General features: G+C 38.2%; 1 long non-coding RNA gene across 2 annotated transcripts in view; it reads left to right on the top strand.

Moving 5' to 3' along the window:
- Positions 1–17692, top strand: part of LOC110344464 (uncharacterized) — a 51636-nt gene extending 33944 nt beyond the window's left edge. The window contains exon 4 of one of the 2 annotated variants that reach the window (XR_015446969.1): positions 15670–17692. This is a non-coding gene — a long non-coding RNA (uncharacterized LOC110344464). Of the gene's footprint in view, positions 1–273; positions 6887–15669 lie in introns of those variants that run through there. The other variant, XR_002387055.2, reaches the window with a different exon arrangement.
- Positions 17693–17924: the final 232 nt, after the last annotated feature.

Here is a 17924-nt window from a genome sequence, read left to right as displayed (position 1 = left end):
TACATACAATTACTGTATCCTCATTCTGCAAATGAGGAAACTGAGTCTCCATGAGTTAAGTAATTTGCCTGAAATCACATAAGTAGGTGTAGTAAAGGCAAGATACAAACTGGGGAGTTTTTCTCTGTCTCTCTCTGTCTCTGTCTCTGTCTTTGTCTCTGACTCTGTCCCCCCTACCAACTGGAAGCCACATGAGGTTGGGAATCTTATCTACTATTATAACAGAATACTACAGATTTAGTGACTTATACAGAACAATTGTATTTCTTACAGTTCTGGAGGCTGGGAAATCCAAGATCAAGGGGCTGGCCTCCGGAGAGCATCTTCATGCTGCATCATCCCATGGTGAAAGGAAACAGGGCCAGAGCACAAGAATTATGCTATTGTGGCTGCTTTGATGTCCTGAATCGATTTACCTTTCATGTTCATTTTGACTTTGGGGAAGAATCAGAAGTTACACAGTTCCAGATCTGGTGAATGGGATGGATGAGGACACACCAACCTTTCTGTTGGATGGCACTTGGCACTAGTATCCACCATATTTTTGATCACATCTTGTAAAGACACTCATGAAACAGAACTTCCAGGACTGCTTCAGAAAGTGTCATAATTATATTCAAAGTGAGAGGTTATATTTTGAGGGGGATTAATGGCAATGTATGTTTTAGTGTAATACATTTCTTCCCCCTGGTACCTGGCATCAAACCTAGGACCTTCTGCTTTCAAGGCAGGTGCAGCGCCACTGAGCTAAATCCCCAGCCCAATACATTTTTAATATGTAAACATTCACTATATATTTTGATCACCCCTTGTACAAGGTAAGATGGGGCCAAATTCACTTTTATGATGAACCCACTCCTGTGATGACAACTGATTCATGAGAGCCAAGCCCTCATGGCCTAACCAATTCTTGAGGGTCCAACCTTTCAACACTATTGCTTTGGAAATCAAGTTTCCAATACATACACTTTGAGAGAAAGACTCAAACTTTGCAGAACCATATCTGGTATATTCAGCATCTAGGACAGGGCTGGGTACATTGCAGGAAATAAAAAGACATGTTGATTGAATGAATGAAACAAATGTTAAAAGTAGTTCATTATGAAGGAGGAGGATTATGCAGCCCTTGAATTGTCTACTTCATATGTTTTTTGTTTGAATTTTTATGATGAGTACATTGGCCAGTTACTCTCAGTGTTCAACAACTATCCATGTGTTCTCTATATTTCTTACCCTCAATGCTTTTAGGTGTGTTCATGGAGCCAATTCTCACTGAAGGCATGCGAGTGAAGAAAATCTATCTCTATTCAGAGGCCCTCTTAAATAAGATATTCAGCAATGTGATTTAGACTGTTTTTTGGGTTGTTTTTTTTTTATACTGGGGATCGAACTCAGGTCCTTCTGCTTGCGAGGCAGGCGGTGGAACTACTGAGCTAAATCCCTGGCCCGAAACTGTTTTTCTATGTAGTCTTGTAGTCACATGAAGATGAATTTCAGGATTTTGTTTGTTTGTTTTTCTGGTACCAGGGATTGAACTCAGGTCCTTGCACTTGCAAGGTCAGGTTGTTGTTTTGCTCTTTAATTTTCAGAAATTATCTTGTGTATTGTGTCTTTCCTGTCTTTCTAAAATATCACTTTCCTGAAAGAACTAGGTTTGTGTCTTGTCTCTCTTGTTCACTGCTGTTTCCTCAGTGCCTAAAACAGTGACTACCATGTGTGGGCAAAGCTAGAAAGCAGTGATGAGTTCTGCCCAGCAGCATCCTACGAGAGGTGTGCCTGAGGGGGTGAGAGGTCTTTCTGAGGATACCAGCAGATTCAGGATAGAAGGAACTAAAAGATGGCAGCTTGTAATTCCTCACAGACTTGCTTTCTCAGGGACTCTGCAATTTGCAGAGATGTAATTTACAGCTGCTCCAAGAAGATCAGCAGGAGAGCTGCTAATAACTGCCTTATAAGCATTGTGTGATTCATCAGCTGGGATGTTTTGTTACTGTTACAGACAACTAGCCCAGAAAGTTGGGCTGCTTTGCATCAAGTGATGGAGTGGGAGACTCTGGTTTCTTCTGTTTTGTTGTTCTCCCATCTCCCAGGTTGTTGTCATCTTCATGATTGAGTTGGATGCCCTCCTTCTGTCTGCATTCCAGTCTCAAAAAAGAAGAAACAAAGGGGAGGCATGTAACTTTCTTTTGAGGATGTTCCTTGGAAGTGGCATATATTACTTAGGCTCATATCCTATTGATGAGAACTTACTCATATGACTACCTTAATTGCAAGAGACTCTGAGTTATGACAGAGTCACTGGGGAAATGGTTATAATGGAACTAGCTTCCTAGGCCTCTGGGTTTCCTCAAGATTTTGAACTTAAATAAGTATTTCAGGCAATTTTCGCACACAGAAAAAGTTGTGAGCCACTGCTTTCTGTTCCTTGACAGCTTCAAGCCAAATTTCTCTTGTGTCACTTCCCTGAGTCCTCTTCAGGTCTCCATCATCCTTAGCCAGCTCTCCCTTTCTAAGCTGCTGGGCTTCTGCTGAGTGTGCTTGCTCTTTAGTGCATCTTGGATAATGGTGGCTGCATTTGATCCGGCATGCTCTCAGTTTTCTCCTATGTTAAACAAGGTCAGACTGGTTGGCTTTTAAGATCTCGAACATGAAGATGTTAAATTTTCCCAACCAAAATTTATCCTAATAGCTAGGCGGAGGATGCAGCTAAGTGGTACAGCACTCACTTAGCATGTGTGAGGCCCCGGGTTTGATCCCCAGCATTGTGCTGGCATGTGCATGCATGCATGCAATTATAGTGATAATTGTAGTAATAGAATTTATCTAGTCTTAGCTCCTTGGATTCCTGGATTTCTTAGGTTTCTGGAGACTTCTTGGGGATATGCCATAGACAGCATCAACCTACATTCTTTTCATTCATAAAGGGTCCTCCTGAAGGACACCCAAGTATAATTGAGTAGCTTAGACCTGGAGCAGAGAAGCAGCTCAATACTTGTGTGTTTGTGTGTGGGGGAGTTATTTATGTTGCAAGCTTCCTCAGTATGGCTAATTCCAGCAGCTTTCTGTAATTTTTAAGGTCAGAGATAACAAGGTAAGTTGTCTTTTAAAGAAATTTTATCTAGGGCTGGCGATTTAGCTCAGTGGTTCCACCACTTGCCTTGCAAGTGCAAGGTCCTGAGTTTGATCCCCAGTACCAAAAAAAACAAAAAAGAAATTTTACTCAGTCATGTTCTGAACAGCCCTGAGATGCACCTTGAGCAAGAAAGATTTCATGGGGAAAAAAGGGAGTAGGTGGGCTCAGGGAGAACTGGGAGGAACCAGAAGAAGTGAAGAGTGTGGGATTAGAAAATATCTGTAACTTCCTAAGTTTTTGCAGAGAATCCCCAGGCTTTTGCAGCTCTCTTGGTAGGTTTTTAAAGCTATTGAGTAAAATAGAGGCTTTTAGTAACTTTTAGAAGTACCATCTTTGCATTTCTGCAGCACGAGGTGTACGTGTCTTTTTCATTTTTAGTGGTAAAGTTTATATGTGCCCAATATTTGGTTATTAATCATCCAATGACACTGAATAACTAAGTTAGCCAAGTATTCCCTTTAACAAAACAGATGTTGTTTAAAGTCACTGTTTTACTTTATGAAGAAAATTCCACTTACATGTAAAATATGTAATTTATAAAAAGAAGACAAGAAATAAAGGGAAAACATGTGATTTACATTCAAAAATAAAAATATTCTTTTGGCATTAAATACTATAAAAAGACAACTATCTACATAATTGCTTGACATGTACATGAAAATCACTCTTCAAGACTCTTGCTATCTTCTTGTTGGGAGTCATTTCAGCAAAATAGCTTCTCTGTTTTTCATTTCCCCAAAGGAATTTGTGAGAAATGTTTTAGCATTTGCTTATTTTCCATAGATTTGTTTCCATCTTACACATAATTAAAATAAACAAGTTTTTTTCTAAACTAGTGGTTCACAAACTTCAGTGTGCATTAAAATACGTGAAGATTTATTAAAATACAGATTGCCAAGTCCCCTGAGTTTCATGGAAAGGCTAGGGATTGGGTCCACAAATTCATGTTTCTTATAAGTGACCCCCAACTGACACTGGTATGGCTGATCAGGAGACCAAGATATCTTCAACTATCACCTCTTAGACTTCAAGAAATCTAATTGGATTCTGAAGACTGCAGATATAATTTATGGATTGTTTTTCAAAGCAGAATACCAGTTTGTGAAATAAGACAGTTAATCTACTGAAGTAATTTTTCCTTCCTCTGCATTTTTTTATAGAACTTTGTTGGTTGTTGGTTGGGTGCTTTTAGCAGGAATTAAGCCTTATATTCATTTGCATAAGAGTTTTATTTCCTTTGAATTACTGTGTTCATCTTTGATCCTCCATTGTCCTTTGCATCTTGTAGACATCAAATAATTATTTGGTGAATTGAATTTAGCTATTGATACAAGTTTTGTATTTACTTAGTGCTTAGCTTTCTACATCTAAAAATTATAATACCAAATTAAATTAAGCATACAGCTCATATATTACAAATTGAACAAATCAACTTAATTGATGTTGAGGATGTGGGAAAAGAATGGTTTCCTTAAACTAGGCCAGAGTTTGTAAATCTCATTATACTAACCTGTATGTGGTCCTGGTGATTGAACCTTTAAATCCAGGGTCTTTGCACTGAGCTACTTCCTCAGCCTCCTTTCTAGTTTTTCATTTTGAGACAGAGCATCACCAAGTCATTAAATTGCCCAGAATAGGCCTCAAATTGCTGGGATTATAGGTATGAGCGACCATGCTAGTCTCCTACTTTGTTATTGAGACACGTATTTATACATCTTTATAGGGTACGTTACAGTGAATAGATACATTTATACCATGTGTGATAATCAAATCTTGGTAACAAACACTTCCATCTTTTCAAACAGTACTCTGTTTTTTTTTTCAGTCCTCTATTTTGATGTATTGGGAATTTTGTACTCATCTAATAATTTTTTTTGTACTGAGGATCGAACTCAGGACCTTGTGCTTGCAAGGCAGGTGTGACGCCACTGAGCTACATTCCAGCCCTTCATCTGATAATTTTGAAATATATCATAAATTATTTTAACCAATAGTTACCTTACTGTGCTATAGAAAAACTAGACCTAATTCCTCTTCCCTGTGTTTTGGTGCTTCTTACTGAACTTCTTCCATCCCCTTTCTACCTGTCTGCCCTTCTCAATATCTAGTGACCACTATTCTATTCTTTTCTTCTATAAGATTAATTTTATTAGTTTCCACAAATGAATGAGAACATGTGATACTTATCTCTCTGTGTCTGCCTTACTTCACTTAACATAATCTCCTCCAGTTCTATTTTTTTTTGGTACTGGGGATCGAACTCGGGTCCTTGCACTTGTGCAGCAGGCAGTGAAACCACTGAGCTAAATCCCCTGCCTCCAGTTCTATCTATATTGCTGCAAATGACAGGATTTTATTCTTTTTATGGCTGAATAATATTCTATTATTTATATAGACTGCATTTTCCGGATCCATCTGATCTTTTTCTTTATCCAACAGATGGGCATCTAGATTGATTCCACCATGATCCACTGTGAATGGTGGTGCAACAAACAAGGGAGTGTAAGTGTCTTTTTGGTATAAACATTGCATCTCCTTTGTACGTATACCCAATAATGGAATCACTGGGTAATTTCATGGGTCATATGGTAGTTCTATTTTCAGTTTCTTGAGGAAGCTCCATCCTGTTTTTCATAATGGCTATATTAATTTACATTCCCACTAGCAGTGTATGAGAGTCACCCATTTTTTGCATCCCCACAAGCACTATTTTTTGTCTTTTTGATGACAACATCCTGAGGTGAGAGATTTCATTGTGGTTTTGATTTGCATTTCTATGATTTGTAACATTGAGCACTCTTTCATCTATTTGTTGGCCATTTGTATCTCTTTGTTTGGTGTCTTCTTAGCTCTTTAGTCCATTTAAAACTGGATTGGGGCTGGGGATTTAGCTCAGCGGTTTCACCACCTGCCTCACAAGTGGAAGGACCCGAGTTTGATCCCCAGTACCACAAAAAAAAAAAATAATAATAAAACTGGATTGATTTTTGGATGTTCAGCTTTCTGAGCTCTTTATATATGCTGGATATTAATCACTTGTCAGATGAATAGTTTGCAAATATTTTCTTTCATTCTGCAGTTTGTCTCTTAACTCTGTTATTTCCTTTGTGGTGCAGAAACTTCTTAGTTTGATACAATACCATTTGTCTATTTTTAATTTTGCTGCCTGTGCCTTTGGGATCTTATTTTTAAAAATCACTGCTTATACCTTGAAGTATTTCTTCTGTTTTCTTATGGTAATTTCATAGTTACAGGTTTTTCATTTGGGTCTTCGAAGTTTTTCAAGTTGGCTTTTGTGTATGATGAGGGAAAGGGATCATTCTTCTGTATGCACGCATCCAATTTTGCCAATACCACTTATTGACGAGACTTTTTCTCCACTGTATGTTGTGACTTTTGTCAAAAGTTAGTTGGCTATACAAACTTAATTTCTGGGTTCTCTCTTCTGTTCCATTGGTCCATATGTCTGTTTTTATGGCAGTACTATGCTGTTTTGGTTATTGTAGGTTTGCAGTATGTTTGAAGTCATGTATTGTGATGCCTTGAGCTTTGTGGGTCTTAGGTGGGGTTGTTTTGTTTTGCTCAGGATCATTGTTAGCTATTCTGAGTCTTTTGTGGTTCCATATGAATTTCAGGATTATTTCTATTTTTGTGAAAAAAGTCATTTGTATTTTAATAGAAATTGCATTGGCCCTACAGATCATTTTGGATAGTATGGACATTTTAACAATGTTATTTTTTAAAATTCATGAACATGGGATAGCTTTCCATTTTTGATGTCTTCTATAATTTCTTTCATCAATGTTCTATAATTTTCAATGTAGAGTTCTTTCATTTGATTAAATTTATTCTTAAATATTTTATTTTTAATAGCTATTGTGATTGCATTCTTAATTTCTTTTTTGGCAAGTTCATCATTGAGGTACAAAAATGCTACTTTCTTGTATTTTGATTTTGTATTTAACAACTTTACTAAATCTTTTTATAAGTTTTAACAGTTTTTGATAGAATTTTTAGGTCTTTCTCTGTATAAAATTATATCATCAGCAAAATGGATAATTTAATTCCTTTCCTTCCAATTTGGATGTCTTTTCTTTATCTTGCCTAATGGCTTTTACTAAGAGTTCCAGTAACTACATTAAGAGTGTTAAAAGTGACATCCTTGTCTTGTTCCTGATCATAGAGGGAACACTTTCAAATTTTCCCAATCAGTATAAATTTTTGTTTATTGTTGGGAATTGAACTTAGGGTTTTGCACATATAAAGCAGGCCTACCACTGAGCAGTATCCCTAGCTCTCAGGATGCTATTGGCTGTGTTTCATATGTATCTTTTACTACTTTAAGTATGTTTGCTCTATACCTAATTTACTGAGGATTTTTCTTTTTCTTTTTTTTGCTTTTCAGACAGGGTCTCACTAGGTAGCTCAGGCTAACTAACCTTGAACTCACTGTGATCCCCTTACCTTAACCTCGTGATTACTGGGATTACAGGGATGTACCACTACATCTGGCTTTACTGAGTTTTTATCATGAAGGGAGGTTAAATCTTATGTAATACATTCTCTGCATCTATTGACATAATGATAATAGATTTTGTCCATTCTGTTGATGAGTTGTATCATGTTTGATTTGTATATGCTGAAACATACTTGAAATCTGGGATGAATACCACTTGATCATAGTGTATGAGCTTTTAAGGTTTTTCTCTTTTTTGTTTTTTCTCTGTTGATTTCTGTTTGCTAGTTTTTTATTGACAAGTTTTAAATCTTCATGAAGGGTATGGGTCTATAGTTTTCTTTTTTTGTTGTATCTTTGTCGGTTTTGATATCAGGGTAGTGCTGGCTTTGTAAAACAGAGTTTGGCAAAGCTCTTTCCAGTTCCATATTTTGAAATAGTTTAAGAAGAATTGGAGTTAGTTCAAATGTTTTGTAGAATTCAGCAATAAAGATATCAAGTCCTAGACTGTTTAAAATGGAAGATTTTTAATTACTTTAATCTCATTACTCATTATAGGACTGTTCAGGTTTTTCCATTTCTTGATTCAATTTTGGTAGATTATATATGTTTAGGAATTTATCCATTTCTTCTAGGTTTTCCAGCATGTAATTGTTCAGAGTAGTTTACTATGATCCTTTGCATTTCTGTGGTATCAGTTGTAATGTCTCCATTTTTATCTGATTTTATTTATTTGGATCTTTTCTCCTCCTCCTCCTTCATCAAGCTACAAGTTTATCAGTTTTGTTTATCCTTTCAAAAAAGCCAACTTCTTGTTTCATTGATCTTTTGTATTTTTTTAGTTCTGAATTTATTTATTTATGTTATGATCTTTATATTTCTTTCTTTCTACAAATTTTGGTCTTAGTTTGTTCTTATTTTTTAAAGTCTTTGAGATCTATTATTAGGTTAAGTTTTTTTGATGTATGCATTTATTGCTACAAACTTTCCTCTCTGTACTACTTTTGCCGTATCCCTCAGATTTTGATGTTATGTTCCCACATTTATTCATTTCTAGAAATTTTTTTTCCCTTTTAATTTCAGTTACCCATTGCTCATTTGGGAGTACACTGTTCAAATTCCATGTATTTTTATGCTTTTATTCTTCTTTGTAGTTTTGTTCCATTGTGGCCTGAGAAGATATTTGGTTTCAATTTCTTAAATTTATCAAGAATATGTGGCCTAACATAATCTATTTCAGAGACTGCTGTTGGATAAAATGTTTTGTAAATGTCTAGTGGGTTCATTTGCTCTACAGTATGGCTCAATTTGGATGTTTGATTTTCTTTCTGGATAGTCTGTCCATTGAGTGAAGTGGTGTGAAGTCCTCAACTATTATGCATTAGAGTATTTCTCTCTTTAGATCTAATAATATTTGCTTTATATATCAGGTTATCCTATATTGGGTGCGTATATATTTATAATTGTATTTTGTTGAATTGGTCCTTTTATAAATATACAACTTGTCTCATTACAATTTTTTTTTTTTGTTTGTATTTTGGGGTTTTTTTGTACCAGGGATTGAATTCGGGTCCTTGCACTTGTGAGGCAGGTGCTGGAACCAATGAGCTAAATCCCCAGCCCTCATTACAATTTTTTAAAGTCTGCTTTATCTGACATGTAGATAGCTAACCCAACTTGAGTTTGGCTTCCATTTGGATGGTATATCTTTTTCCAATGCTTAACTTTTAGTCTATGTGTATCTTTACCAGTAAAGAAAGTTTCTTGTAGGCAGCATATTGTTGGGCCTTTAAAAAAATCTGTGTAGTCTATATCTTTTGATGAATTTAATCCATAAGGTTATTATTGATAGATATGAACTTCCTGTTGTCATTTTAAAAAGTTGTACTCTGTTTATTTTGTATATACTTTTTTCCTTTCCACCTCTTATTTATTTTTATGATTTGGTAGTTTTCTGTTATGCTAAGGTTGCATTTTTTTCTTTTATTTGTTTTTCCAATGAGTTTTGTTTATTCATGTGTGTTTATGATGATAATTTTCATCCTTTTATTTCTAGATTAAGTAGGACTCCCTTAATTATCTCTTGTGGTGTTGGTCTGGTGTTGATAAATTCTTTTATTTTCTGCTCATTTAGGGAAGATTTTTGTTTCTCCTTGATTTCTGAAGGATAATTTTCCTGCATATAGTATTCTTGGTTGGCAGGGTTTTCTTTTCTTTTCCTTTTAGTATTTTAGTATCATCCCATCCTCTTCTGGCTGGTAAGATTTCTGCTGAGAAGTCTACTGTAGATCTAATGGGCATTCTTATATGTGACTTGATGCTTTTTTCTTGCTGTCCTTAGGAGTCTAATAAATATGACATTTTGACAATGATATTTTTTAGTGAAGATCTGTTTTGGTTGAATCTACTTGGGGTCCTTTCAGCTTCTTATATCTGAATGTTTATATCTTTGGAAAAAGTTTGCTTATTTTGTATAACAGGTTTTTCATGTCTTTCCCCTCAATTTCTTCTCTGGAATTCCCATAGTGTGACTTTTTCTTTGGTTAATGGTGTCCCATATGTCTCATAGGCTTTCATTTTTAGATTTTCTTTGAGCTAATGTCTCATTTTGTTGTCCAAGGTAGACTTGGCCCTTCCAAGTAACCCTGGCTGGTCTTGAACTCATGATCCTTCTGCCTCAGCCTCCCAAGTGCTAGGGTTACAGATTTGTGCCATAATACCTGGGTTTTCTCATTCTTTTACTTTTTTTCTGACTGGGTTCATTCAAAAGACCTGTCCATAAGTTCAGAAATTCTTTCTTCTTTCTAGTCAATTATGGAAACTGAATTTTTTCAGATACTGTATTAATAGATTTCCCTCAAATTGGGATTGATTTATAGAGAATTATCATTTCCCTGTGGAGGTTTAATGTTTCCTTTGATGTTTCTTTTGTCATCTCTTCAAGTAGATTTTGTATTTTTTTTTTCATTTAGATTGAACATAGGATTTCAGCTAGGTAGATGATTTGGTTATTGAGGTTTCAAAAATGTAATCTCAGCCAGGCACATTGGTTCACACCTGAAATCCCAGTACTCTGGAAGGCTGAGGCAGTAGGATCACAAGTTTGAGTCTAGCCTGGGCAACTTAGTGACTTAGCAAGATCCTGTCTGAAAAGGAAAGAGGGGGACTTCGGATATAGCTCAGTGCCAAGGCCCTGGGTTTAATCTCTGTGTGATGTTTCATCTTTAATTGATATCAGCAATACCTATGAGTACCTCAGTCTAGACTGCCACTGTCCATGAGGGTGTGGACATAGGCTTCCAGAGTGTGTCCTCAGGCTCAACAGAGAGTCAAGCACCGGTGGCACAGGGCTTGTCATAGCATCTACAATAGTCTGGGTAATGCAGGATATGGAGAGAAATTTCCTCAGGTTCATCAGGACAAGTAAGGGTGACACCAGGGATTGTGGTGTCAGTAGCTACAGTCCCCAACCCACAGGATATGAAGACTTTCCCCTAGACTTTCAGGATGAATGCAGGAGATACTTGGGCCTGTAGCACTGGCTGCCACAGTTCTGGATCCATAGGATGAGCAGAGATGTGTGTCATGTCTGTAGCATTAGTAATTATGGATTGCAGAACACAAAAGGGACCTTCTCTAGCTCCTGTGAGGTGACTACAGTCAATACTGGGACCTATGGTGTTGTCAGCTATTTTTATGGAGCTATAGAACCAGATGATAACTGCTCCAAGTCTCAGAGGACAAGAATCAGCAACATCAGGGCTTTCGGCACCAGCAGTTGTTGTCCCAAGTCTATGGGCTGTGGAGAACTTTCCTAGTTCCCCCAGGGCATGTGCAGGTAATGTTTGAGCTTATGGTGCTGGTACCCATGCTCTTGGATGTGAAAGACATGGAAGAAAACCTGTGGTGCTGAGTTTGTGGCTTCAGTTTCTGTGGGCCTGAAGCTGCAGGACATGAATGGGAATGTCCCTAGGTTATGCAGAGCCATCCCTGGTGGGAATGAAGCTTGTGGCCTTGGTAGCTATAATCCTGGAACTGCAGGACATAGATAGGACCTTCTTGGGATAAGCCTGCATGATGCCATGGTTTTTTGTTTGTTCGTTTGTACCAGCAGCAGTCCCAAGACTGTGGACTGGGAAAAAGATTTCTTTAGTTCTTGCTGGGTGAGGATTACTGGTGCTTGGGAGACAGGCTCCAGGATGCAGCTCAGGTGATACCAGGACCTTTCACCAGTAGCTACAGTCTCAAGGCTGTGGGCTGGGGAGGAGACCTTCCCTAGTTCCCTCCAGACAAGAGCAGAAGGTTCTGGGATTGGGGCCACTAGTAGCCAAGTTACTGGTATTGTGGGACTCGGCTTGGAACTTTCCCAGCTCCTGAACATGTATGGGTAAAGCTGGGAGTTTGCAACAGTAGCTATAGTCTCAAGGGTAAGGGCTGGGGATAAAAATTTCCCGGTTCCCACAGAGCAAGTATGAGAGAGACTCTGGCTTGTGGGTACAACAACTGGTCCAGAAACTGCAATATGCTAGGGGGTCTGTCTTCTATCCAGTGAGGCGTGCACTGGTTTAAGACTTTTGGAGACATCAGGTTGCTGGCTCCTAAGGCAAGATGATATATGATAGTTGTGGTAGCTTAGGTTCTAGGCACTGGGAAAAGTCCAAAGTGAGCTCCACTTTTGGAACAGAGTAGTCACTCCTAGACCAGCCGGCTCTCCAAACTAGATTGCCTGTAAGTCCTGTGGAATTCTCCCATAGTTAGAATTGCCAGTCTGCTGCTATGATTGGAGTTGCTGGCACTTTCTCACTTACCTTTGCCCAGCATCTCTTCCGCTCCCAGCCAGGGAACCAGGGTTAAAGTTGCAGGTTGCTTTGTTTTTAGGGGCTGGGGATTTAGCTCAGCGGTTCCGCCCCCTGCCTTACAAGTGCAAGGTCCCAAGTTCCATCCCTGGTACCAAAAAAAATTTGCTTTGTTCTTTTCTCTAGGCTGGGAAATAGGCTAAGGCCTGGACATACCTGGGCATAAACTCTAAATAACAAACTTTTGGTCATCTTTCAGGAAAAGCCTCCTGATCTTCTGTTAATTATTCTTACAGTTTGGAACCTGCTTTTGAAGCATATGTGAATCAATAACATCACAAGCTCAAAATCTTCTTAAGAAACATACAATCTGTAAAAAGGCATATGCCATCCAAGCAACAAGCAACTTCTCATCACTAACTGATCAAAGAGGCAGATTTGACCTTATAACACTGGCCCCCTTGTCAGTCAGTTGTGCAACAAAACCTTTTATTTTTGCAAAACCCTGGTACTATAGAATTGGCTTCTCTGCACAATGGGCAGAGAGCCCTTGCTTGATAAAAATTTCTGGTGACCCAGATGGGATTTAAGAGTTCATTAACCATCTGCCCAAGGCTCAGTGGCCCTTTGGCCACAGATGTGGTTCTGGCTGTTGACCTTTAGTGTTCACCTGGATTGATTTTAATCTAGAACAGTGATGACGAACCTTTTAGAGCTTTCAATGATAACGGTGCCATGGCACATGTGCCATAGGTTCACCACCACTGGTCTAGAAGGCTGAGGTACCTGAACTTGCATTCCTGCTATGGTGCTTCTAACCCTCAGCAACTTTATTTTTGCAGAAAATGTCTCTGGGCAAGTAAACTTACTAAGGGGACAGTGCTTTGAATGGCCTTTCTACTTTAGGGGCATACACTGTCCCTTTGGTTTTGACTTTCATGAGTGAAATAATTCTTTTGGGAGTCCTGGTGCAGTCTAGTCTCTGAAATGTGGGTTAGATGCAGAATGTTTTACTTATGGGCTGGTTACCAGTTGTCTGGTTTGGAAGTGCACTCTGGTTTAATTGTTTTATGTGCCCTTTTGCCTATTATTCTGAGTTATTTTATTGTTATTGTAGAAACTATGGGATTTGGTGACTGCAGCAACAGTCGTATTAGAAATTTATCTGCATTAAGGTCTTTTGGACTCTGAAGACACCACAAATGGTCCCTTCAGCCCACTGTGTCCTCCTTGGTACTAGAGTCTTAAAGGAGGTGTCAGGGTAACTTATCCACAATGTTAAATGGTCTCATAGAGAATCATCCCAGAACATACCCTGTTCTGGGTTGGAAGGAACTCTTAACAGCTCATCTGGAAGGTGCATATAATGGAGTGATCAACCTGCACTCTGAGCTATCTTGCACCCCTGGGTGTTCAGGTTGTTCATAGACTTATAAAAGGGAATGTCTAGGGCAAGGGATTTAGCTCAGTTGTTCCACTGCCTGCTTCACAATCGCAAGGTCCTAAGTTCGATCCCCAGTACCAAAAAAGGCGGGGGGTTGTCTAGCCCATTAGTGACTCTAGAAAGGAATCCCTATAAGCAACACATAACTGACCTGAATTATTTCCTGAGCGCTTGTCTGAGCCAGTAGATAACCCTCTCACAAAATGAGTCCTGGAGACATCCTTGCACAGATTTTAACTCAAACCCATTGTTATAGTTTGTCTAGATGTCCACTGAAAACCTCATGTGGTTATAGGTGGGGCTTTTTCAGGGGTGGCTGACTCTAGTGTGTGATCCTGGGAATTAAGGGTGGGTGATTACTAAATCAGTCCACTGATTGGTTTAGCACTGCCTTAATCCCAGTAGCAGAAATAAGCTATTAAGGCCCCTTGATTGCTTTACTACCTTCTTCCTGCCATCAACTGTCTCTCCTCTGTGATGCCTGCCTGCCATGCCACCCTGCCTTGGAGCCAGCCGATGATGGACTGAAAACTGTACAAGGTGTGAGCCAAATAAACCTTTTTCCCTTTAACTTTGGGTGTCAGATATTTTGTCTCAGCAATGAGAGAAAAATAACTATGACACCCATCAAGGCAAACTGCCCTTGGATTCCTGTGCTGATCTACCCCTCCCCACTTTGAGCATGGGTTTCTCCTCCACTTTTTTTTTTTGGTACCAGGGATCGAACTCGGGACCTTGGGCTTGTGAGGCAGGCACCAGAACCACTGAGCTAAATCCCCGGCCTTCCTCTACTTTTTAACATTATTGAACTCATTGCAACATCTTATACTCTTTTCCTGTGGAATTCACTTTTGGTTCTGCGTACCTAGTTTAATATTTTGACTGGCATTTTAGAATTTAATTTAGAATTTTCTTGTCAACATTCTTGCAATGTCTACAAGAACTGTAGTTTAAGAATTAATATGGGAAGGCTGTAGCTTTGTGTAATTTTTTTCTGCCTATTTTAAATATGTTGATTATTCAGTTGTTTGGAAGTGTACTTTTAGCCAATCCTAGTTAAAATGTAAACATCTAAGAGGTAAATCCTAGACTCATTTGAGACTGAAAGGGCCGGGGGCTGAAAGTTTGTTTTTCACAAGGTGCTATGCGAATTGCTTTACATGACAAATTTGGGTGAATGCTTACTGAAATCTTAAATGAAAAATTTTATACTGTAGTTTAGCCATAGAAATAACTCATTTTATTTGGTTATGAATATAATTTGGATTCAACTCTTCATAGAGACTGGTATGTTTATATTACTCATTATTAAGATGAAAGCTATAAGATATTTATGTGTTTCTGTGTCACCTACATGTTACAAGCTGTGTCTGTATGATAAATTCTCTCAAAGAATTCTATTCAAAAGAGCTTACAGATAAGTGTTCACATAAACTAAAACCATTAAATTAACAGAACTGCCTTTTAGTTCAAAGTTGTTAGCATACATTTTTACCTGGATTTTTTGGCCAGACAGTGTTATATTTATCTCTGTTATTTATCTCTCATTAATCATTGTGGTCAAGAATTGTTATTCAGAATCTCTGATATGACATCCCTCATTTTTGTCTCTAAAAACCTTTACCTTGTCCATGTACTTCTTGATAACCAGAATACTCTTTACTTGCTGGCAAAGCAAGCAGGAATATGCAGAGTTGCTGCATTTACATTAACATCCAGGGAAAACCAAATCATGGCCAAGTAGGATCACTAAATATTTGATAGTTGTAGAAAACAGGAAAGAGTCTCTCATCCTAAATATTTTCATGAACTATTTAACTGATCTTGAATTACTTTCCAGAAAAATAAGAACAAAGATGATTTTATTCCTTCACCCATCTTTCCTGGAAGGTCTTAACCCACACTGACAAGACTGCAGCAACTGATGTTGAATGTGCAGCTGGCATTAGAGTCCTCAAAATAAAAAGAGTCCCCAAAATAAAAAGGGATGCAGTACCATGATGGAATCTGTGGCCTGTGTATCCTTGGGTAAATAGAATTGTCCTAGACACTTTTTACAAAGAAGAGACTCATAAAGAAGGATCTACTCTAGCTATTTCCACTCAAGTAGAATTAGGAGTATCCAAGACTTTAAAACTAGCAAAGTCACTCATGGGAGTCCCATCTGCTGCCCTTGATTGGTTGTCTTTCCCATTTTCAGATATCTCAGTTGGTTTCCTACTGGGCTAGGTCTTTTCTGCTTTGCCTCTAGTTTATAATGATTCTTCTTATTCTAGTTAACTCTTATCTATTTTGATACCCCCAACACAACACTGGCCTTTCATTAATGATTTTTCCTCTATCCAAGGCACTCCTTTTCTCAACACAAAACTTAGGCCCCAAAGTATACCTGATTTCTAGAATGTAGCCAGAGTGGTTGTCACCCTAGTACATTAAGGAATTAAAAAAAAGACAACTGAGGTTTGAAATTGACCAGGCTTGGACACACATTCCCTAAATTCCAAAGTTCTTGTCTTTCAGGAAAAGCCTCTAGATCTTCCATTAATAATTCTTACTGTTCTGAACCTGCTTTTCACATGGATATGCACAAAAGCAGCCGGCTCACCTAGTCAATGACATCACAAGCCCAAAATTCTCTGCACCCAATATAACTCCTTCCTCCCAAAAGAAACACGGACACTGCCGAGCCTCACTACCCAATCACCAGGCAATTTGTCCTTTTTATAAATTCCTTGCCAGGGAGGCAAGTTTGAGCTTATGGCTCACGGTCTCCTTGCTAGTCAGCTGTGCTTTTCAGCCTTTCCTTTTTGCAAAAACTCAGTGTCATAGTATTAGCTTCTGTGGACTCTGGATATAAACTCTTTCTCAGTATCAGTTGTTTTCTCCACTCTGTGCTGTTGAGGGCCCCTTGCTGATTTCCAGAATTCTTCCTCAATCACTGTCTTTTGTTGCCCTAGTTCTTTTCTGTGGCAGTTGCACATGGGACACCTCTATTCAGCCACTTTGGTCACATTTACTAATTGTACCTACTTATTGAAAAGTTACTGGTAGTTTCCAATCCTGTCATTTTACTGTGGAATTTTCATAGATAGCAACAGAACTTACAAGAGTGCAATATAGTACGGCACTTAAAATATTAACATATCCAGAAGTATTACTTTTGAAAGACAATACCAAAACCATGTCATGAAATGCTGGTATTACTTTCATGAGGCTCATTGATTTATCCTTAAATTAGCCTTGCTCCTCTTTAATGCCAGTTCAACTAAAAGAACAAACTACTATAAGAACAAACAGTACTTTTTAAAAACTTGACTTCTGAAATCAGATGCCAGAATCATCACAGTACTTTTGCACTGTCAGTAGCCAACAGATTTGAATTTTTTGATTTAGATATTTGAGGTTTGAAGTATTTCCACTTTGGAAGAAACCATAAAGATTGAGTAAGTCTAAATGTCCTCAGTCAAAACCACAGCTCCTCTGACATATTTGTAACTCACTGTTGGTTTAAATGAAAACAAAAAGCAAGGAGCCTAGACACCTTGGGGGATGGGGAAGCCCTTTCTTTCCCAAGGGAGTCCATTCTCAAACTTTGCCTTTCAGCTCTACCCCATGGTCCTATTTTAACTCCTTCCAATACCATGTTTCCACACAGTTTTCCTTTATCCCAATGGTCTGCTTCCCTTTCCCCCACTTTTAGCTCTGCCTAGTAGAGAAGAGGAAGGGCAGCTCCAGCCCTACAGCTTCCAGCTACTGGCTGCTCTGAACACAAAAGCTTGCTATGAAGTCTGAATTGTGATTGATAAAGGGAGTGTTAGCTTAGCAACCTTCTACTTCAAACCCCAGCACTGTACAAAATTTGTAACCACAATGACTTTCTGTCATCTGCAGTCTTATCAAGAGATGACATGGACTGGATCAAATATAATAACCTCAGTAAGAAATTAGTAGGAAAACTTACAGCCTTATGTTCATATGTCCCTCTTTAAAACTTTATAGGATTTGAGTAATCCACTTCTTTTTTATATAGTTTTAACTAATTAAAATCTATCCAACCTGAGATTATCTCAAACCATAATCTATCATTGGCAACTT

Source organism: Heterocephalus glaber, unplaced genomic scaffold, assembly GCF_053883595.1.
Source record: "Heterocephalus glaber isolate CG9 unplaced genomic scaffold, H.glaber_assembly_v1.0 deba00000347, whole genome shotgun sequence".
Classification (NCBI taxonomy): Eukaryota; Metazoa; Chordata; class Mammalia; order Rodentia; family Bathyergidae; genus Heterocephalus; species Heterocephalus glaber.
Note: the sequence above shows the minus strand (reverse complement) of the source record. Positions and strands in the feature narration are given on the sequence as shown.